General features: G+C 43.9%; 1 protein-coding gene across 6 annotated transcripts in view; it reads left to right on the forward strand.

Annotated features, from left to right (window-relative positions):
• The first annotated feature begins 3,769 nt into the window (after positions 1–3,769).
• Positions 3,770–6,530, forward strand: part of sulf2b (sulfatase 2b) — a 70,374-nt gene continuing 67,613 nt past the window's right edge. For 4 of the 6 annotated variants that reach the window (XM_023431166.2, XM_023431169.2, XM_023431171.2 and 1 more), the window contains exon 1: positions 3,770–4,210. The gene's annotated coding sequence lies outside the window, so the exon portion shown is untranslated. The remainder of the gene's footprint in view (positions 4,211–6,530) is intronic. The other 2 variants (XM_087169827.1, XM_023431170.2) reach the window with 2 other exon arrangements.

A 6,530-nucleotide genomic window follows, 5' to 3' on the forward strand; every position in this document is an offset into this window, starting at 1 on the left:
GTGAAAGTAAAAGTTACTGAGCGAAGCAGTCAGAACAAACCCTTAGCATTAGAAGGTAATGCTGCTTCCAACTGGCTGTAACTCGTCCTGGGTACTAAAGCCATGTGTGGATTATCTACAGAGACACTGGCCCAAACAGAGTTATTAGAAATACATTATCAAATTCATCCATAACAACAAGGTCAATCTGAATGAAGACGGTCCTTAAAGACCCCCTCTGATGAAGATCAAGTGTTTAACCTTGTTAACATCCATATGGTGTTTATAATATAAGACATATCATGAGTGAAATACTCAGTCAACACCATGACTGAGTATTTCCACCCTGGAACTGCAGTGAACCAATGACAGTCCCATAAAAACAGATTCAGACAGCCAGGGTTTCATACGTTACAAACCTAAGGAACCAATCCTGTCAGCTTGTTGGGGCGGGGCTAAATAAACCTGAAACCTTGTTAGTACAGAGAGCCAAAGTTAGCTTTACCACAACCACCAATGTTGTGTCAGCCACTTACAGTTACAAGCTAACACACAAGGCAAACAAATAAAAGATGCTAACTATGCTAACTGTTCTGATACGTCTGCTAGTCTCTGATTCTGGTCTCAACTAACTCCTCATCTGAGTCTGGGTCTGACTGAGGCTCAAACATGTGGCTGAGTCTCTCTGATGTTTCCTCGTCTGACTAACTTGATACTCTCTGCTCTTTCACCTGTCCACCTGGAGCAAGCAGTGGATGGGTGTGGCACAAGGCCTGATCCAGATTTCATCAGGAAGTAAGAGTAGATGAGCTTCAGCCACAGTTTAACCATGTTGAACAAAAAATGAATCATAGCAGAGTTTAAAACATGTCTAGAGAGGAACTTTAAAATGTGTGAGTGTGAGTCTTTTTTTCACGTGCTCTCAGCTCTCATGCTGTTGGACTGTGCTGGGCTGCAGGTCTTCACTCTGTAACCTGAAACTTTTACCTGCTGAACACATGGAGCCTGTGACATTTGGAAATTTAATTGAATTTAATGTATTCCGATTCAGCGTTTAACTGCTGTGTGTTTTCATGGCGTTCATTGGAGAGGCTCATAAGCAGACTTCTTGTTCAGCTGAAACTCAGCACCACCCCCCACTCCTCCACCCCCCGCTCTCCCTCTGTTCGCTCCATTTAACTGAAGCCACCAGCTACATGAATACCCATGAACAGCCAGGAGCTCTGCCAACAGCTCCATTACAATCTGCACTGCACCTCCTCCTCACCCCTCCCTCCCTTTCTGTTTTCTGTCTCCATCTCTTCTTCCCCCCGATTCATCCCGCTCTTCTTCTTCTTCTCTCACTCCAAATCTCAATCAGCCTTACACATCATGGCCAAAAGTTTGTAGACAACCGAACGTTCCCTCCATACGTGACAGTGCAACACCTTTAATGTGCTGCTAAAACAACCTCTGGATTCACATCTGTCCAGCAGATGTTGAACCTGCTGCAGGAATCTGCTCCATGTGATGAAACCTGGCTCCTGTTTATCTTTTCTATTTGTTCCTACTTCACTAGTTTACGTAGTTTTTTCTTCTTCTCTGGGAATATGATGGAGTTTCTCGTAACACGCATCACAGTCATCATCAGTCATCACAATGTCAAATACCATTGTTATGCTGATGGAACATAGTTATACAATCATTCAACAAATCTGGAACGTTAGCTAGCCAGCTGTCTACAGATGTTAGGCTAATGTCAGGACACACAAACAGTACGAGCACATGAACTGGAGAGTGCAGAAAATTCAGCCCTGCCCTTCGCTGAAACCAATTATTAAAGTGGCTGCACTGTGCTTCATCATCGCCATCTGCTACTGACAGTCAATAACTGTCCATAAGCATTATATGATTTAAATATTCACAGCGACAGCCATTGAGGTGGTGTCGTTTTTTTACGTGTGGTGCTTTGAAAATAGGTAGTTTAAATCAGGTTATAGGAAAGGCGGGTTTATATGTAAAGCAGCAAGACAGTTAAAACATGAAACACAAAGAAGAGAAACTAATAATAAGACAATACAAAAAGACATATTGAAACAGGATTAAAACAGTGAAATAAGATAGAAACTCAATTAGAATAAAACATAAATCAGGAGATTAAAAATTGTGCAAAATATGAATAAATCCTCCTGATTTAAATGAAGTGAGAGCTGGGAATTTGTTCAGATCCATTAAAAAGTGAACGCTGCCCTTCCAGGTTTAGTTTTGACTCTGGGGACAGAAAGCAGACCTGGTCCAGACCATCTGAGAGGTCTGGACGCTTCACAACCAAGCAGCAGTCCAGAAATATGTTTTGGCCCTAAATCCTTCAGTGCTTTATAAACAAACTGTAGAATTTTAAAGTCAGAGTTAACAAATAGGTGGCCTGTGTAAAGATGTGAGAACTGGGGGGGATGTGATCAGTTTTCTCGGTCTTAGTGAGTTTTTGTCTTTTTATGAATTACAGGAAAGAAAATCAATGAAAATCATGAATCATCACCAAGCACCAAGCGTACAGGGCTGCTTCAGCAGTTAGTATTTACATAAAGTCTGAGGACTCACAAGAGTCCTATACACACACACATTATTGATACTGAATGTCTCAGTAAAATGTTCACAGACAATGTCTTTGTTTTCCACCAGAATATCTGATGTTGCAGAACAATGTCCACCTGTAGGGACTCCAGCTTCATTAAAAGGTTTTCTGGTTCTGTTCAGACTCTCACAGATCCTGGTTCAGGTTGGGGAAAGACCCTGGTCTGGATTAATTCAGGACTAAATTAACTAAAACCACCATCTTTCACTGACCTTAAAAGAGTTTTTTCACAATGACAGCGATGCCAGCAGCACTGCAGCAGTGAAACCAGACCACAACCGACAGAGAGACCAGATTTGTGTTGCGAAATTTCATGAGAGTTTGTTGCTGAGACAAAAACAGGTCTCGAATAAAGTAAATTTTCTCCTGATAGGTCAATCTGAAAAATACTATTTTAGTGTCAGAATGTTTGGAAGTTGAATGTTTTGATTGTCTCCTAAAGGGGGCGGAGGTGGCAAAACCCACTAGACACAGTTACAGGAAATGATTGTAATTGCGCCGTCTCCTTTCTCAACTGTCTCTGACTTCAGTACAAGACAAGAGGTGATAGAAATAGAAGCAAAACAAATGGGTTGCTTTCCAAAATTCCACCTTTGTGTCACTTGTCCTCTCCTCATTGTGGTGCACTAAGCTGTAATGGGCTCATTACTGCCCCCTGAGGCTGGAGGTCTGCAGGTCTGGTGGTTTGGTGAAAATGAGCCCATTACACACTTGAAACCAAAGTGTTTCCAAGAAGTATTTTTCAGATTTAGAAGAGAAGAGACTTCAAGATGAGGACTAACTGGTTGGTTTTTCAAATGTAGGTCTGTGAACTTCCACCCCTGATAAACAGAATCACACAGCTGAAGGAACACTACAGTATCTGTCTACATACTTCTGGCCACATAATGTCTGTGTCTCACTCCGTGTCTGTCTTTTTCCTACTTTAGCCACCTCCCCTGTGTGTGTGCGTGCGTGTGTGTGTGTTGTATTTCTCTCTCCCTCTTGTATTTATTTCATTTTGTCCTCTGCTTCTGGCTCCTCCCCTTCCAGTCAGGGAGAGGGATTCCTGAGCCTCCCCATTGGCCAGCAGTGATGCTTAGACTCCGCCCCCTTTCTCTCCCCCCCCCTCTCAGGCCAAGAGAGGGAGGGAGGGAGAGAGAGAGGGAGGGAGAGAGAGAGGGAGGGAGGGAGAGAGAGAGTGAAAGTGGAGAGGCAGGCAGGCAGACGTGTTGCAACAGATGGCTTTACCAGCAGCGGCTCGGCGGCGGCTGCACCGAGGAACTCTGGGACGCCGTTAGACGCAGGCAGCGGCAGAGAAAGGGAGGGAGGGGTTGTTAGAAAGTCACGGCTCTGGAGCAGGGCGAGGAAAAAACGGACGGAGTGACACTTCTCGCCCACAAACTCGCCGTCTTCCTCTGCAGACGCGCAGGAAGACATGTCAGCGTGAGCAGAAGTTTGGTGGATTTGCTAAAAGGAGCAGCAGCGACACTTCTGTACAGGAGATGACTGTTTGATCCGAGCCTTCATCCTCCTCCTCCTCCTCCTCCTCCTCCTGCTGCCCCGGGGTCCGAGAGGAGAACACCTGCTGACAGTGAGGAGGTCCTGAGGGAGGAGACGCAGCAGCAGCAGCAGCAGGTACAGAGCTGCTACTTCTCTGTTCTACTTTAGTTTAATGTTTATGCAGGAGCGACTGAGCTGCTGCTGCTCAGGTCGTCGTTAATGGGCTGATTTGAAAAGTGTGTGTGAGAGAGAGAGAAAGAGAGAGAGGCTCTTCAGTTCTGCTCTACTTCACTGTGTGTCACTTTCTGTGGTCAGAGCTGTTAGTCAGAGCAGCTTTGTTACACACACACACACACACACACACAACACACACAAGAGTTTGTGTGTGTGTGTGTTTTGCTCCACTTTACTGTTGTGCTCCTTACATTAGTTTTGAGGCCATGTTGTACTTACACTTGTCACACTTGTCTGCAGCAGTGTGTGTTTTAACTGCTTTAACTGTATGTGTGTGTGTGTGTGTGTGTGTGTGTGTGTTTATTGCTTCCTGCTTGCAGAACACGTGGGAGTGTGTTTTAGCTGCGCAACACTGAGGTCAGTCAGGAGAGAGAGGGAGGAAAGAGAGAAGAAAGGGGATGAATGGAGGGACAGAAGGAAAGGAAAAAAAGGAGGGAAGGAAGGAAGGAAAGCTGTTCCACCCAAATCTGTTTTTATTATAATAATGATTTTTTTATGTTCTACTTTTCCTAAGTAACAAAGGGCTTCAGAGGGAATATAAACACACAAACCAGGCAATAAAAAGAAGTGAGACAAACAGAAAGAATAAAAGCGGACATGAAACAGGGAGAAAAAGAAAAGGACTGAGGCCGTGAAGCTGAAGACTGATACAGGAAACTGTAGGTGGGTAGACGCTGAGGTGATGTCACAGCAAAGGTGTTTGATAACCTGTGTCATGTTGTCATGAAAGCGTTCATACACATGTGTGTGGCAGGAGTTTTTACTCATTTGTGTTTGTGGGTTTCCACTTGAAAAACCACTTGTGGGGTTTTGAGCCGGTTGGACGACACTGTGGTGCTCAGGGATTTATCTTGACAGCTTTCGGATGGATGGACATGACATTTGGTTCAGACGCAGGATGAATTGTCAAGGTGACACTTTTGGTCACTACTAGCTGGATTCATGTCATTAGGACTGCAACTAAAGATTAGTCTAGATTTGTCTACAAAATAGTGGTGGCCGATGATTTGAAGCAGCAGCTTTGGAACAACATTTCAGACTGTGAGCATTTCTCACTGCAGCGAGGCAAGTCCACAGTCATAAGAGATAACTGTGTATTTTCATAAGGACAGTGTCTTAAGATGTGACAACAAAAGAGGATCTTTCAACAATCTTAAGAATGAAAGAACAGACTCAGGCTGAGGATGTTTTCAAAAAAAAAAAAAAAAACCCAGCTGCCAATGTCTAAGTTTGTGTCAATCACCACTGAGAGGAGGAGGACGCGTTTCATAACCTCCTTACCTGTCACTTCGTAATGCACCAGCAAGAACTGTGTGCAACAATCCTGAACATGACAGAGCTCCTGGATGTGTCAGTGAGAATTGCTTGTTCTATTCGGGAAGGATGAAATGTGAATTGTTAAATTATTTTTATTTTTTAAGTTTATTTAAAAGTCAAGAAAGTGCTTCCTCACTCAGATCAGATGGATTTCCATGAAGTTTGATGCAGATTTTGATGGTTCCCAGAAGATTGACCTGACTTGGTGACTTCCTGTCAAAATTTTGATTTCTCCTGTATTGACGACATTCCCATCAGCCTCTGCCGTACTTTTTTTTTTTTGCTAATTAGCCAATGTTAGCATGCTAACATGCTAAACTAAGATGATAAACATTGTCAACGTTATACCTGCTAAACATCAGCATGTTAACACTGTCATTATTACCATGATCACACGCTGATTAACTCAACACATGTTCAGTTAGGTTTCAGTGAACATGTGGAAGTCTGAGTGGAGTTGTCATATTCAGTCTGATCACACCTGTTCACACCTGTAGACACCTGTATAACAGAACTACACTGGAGAAACAGGTCCATGACTCAGAGTGAAGAATTCAAACTTCTGACTTCTACTCTGTTACAGTAGTGTGTGTGTGTGTGTGTGTGTGTGTGTGTGTGTGTGTGTGTGTGTGTGTGTGTGTGTGTGTGTGTGTGTGTGGTCTGACTGATGGCCATTCTGTGTGTCAGGGCATGACAGGGTCTCTAAAGAGAGAAGGCAAAGTGAAAAGAGAGAGCAAAGAAGTGCCAAGACGGATAGAGAGCGAGGGCACAGAGCATGCTAGGATTGTGTGTGTGTATGTGTGTGTGTTAGTGTGGGTTGGGGGTTGTAGGAAGGGGTCAGTCTAATTTGCAGCTCATTGAATAGAAACAAGCTTCCTCTGACGGACGGGTTGGGGGGTCGGCA

The sequence above is a fragment of the Seriola lalandi genome, unplaced genomic scaffold (assembly GCF_002814215.2).
Source record: "Seriola lalandi dorsalis isolate HSWRI2012SDOR001 ecotype SW California unplaced genomic scaffold, Sedor1 jcf7180002054917, whole genome shotgun sequence".
In the NCBI taxonomy this organism is placed as follows: domain Eukaryota; kingdom Metazoa; phylum Chordata; class Actinopteri; order Carangiformes; family Carangidae; genus Seriola; species Seriola lalandi.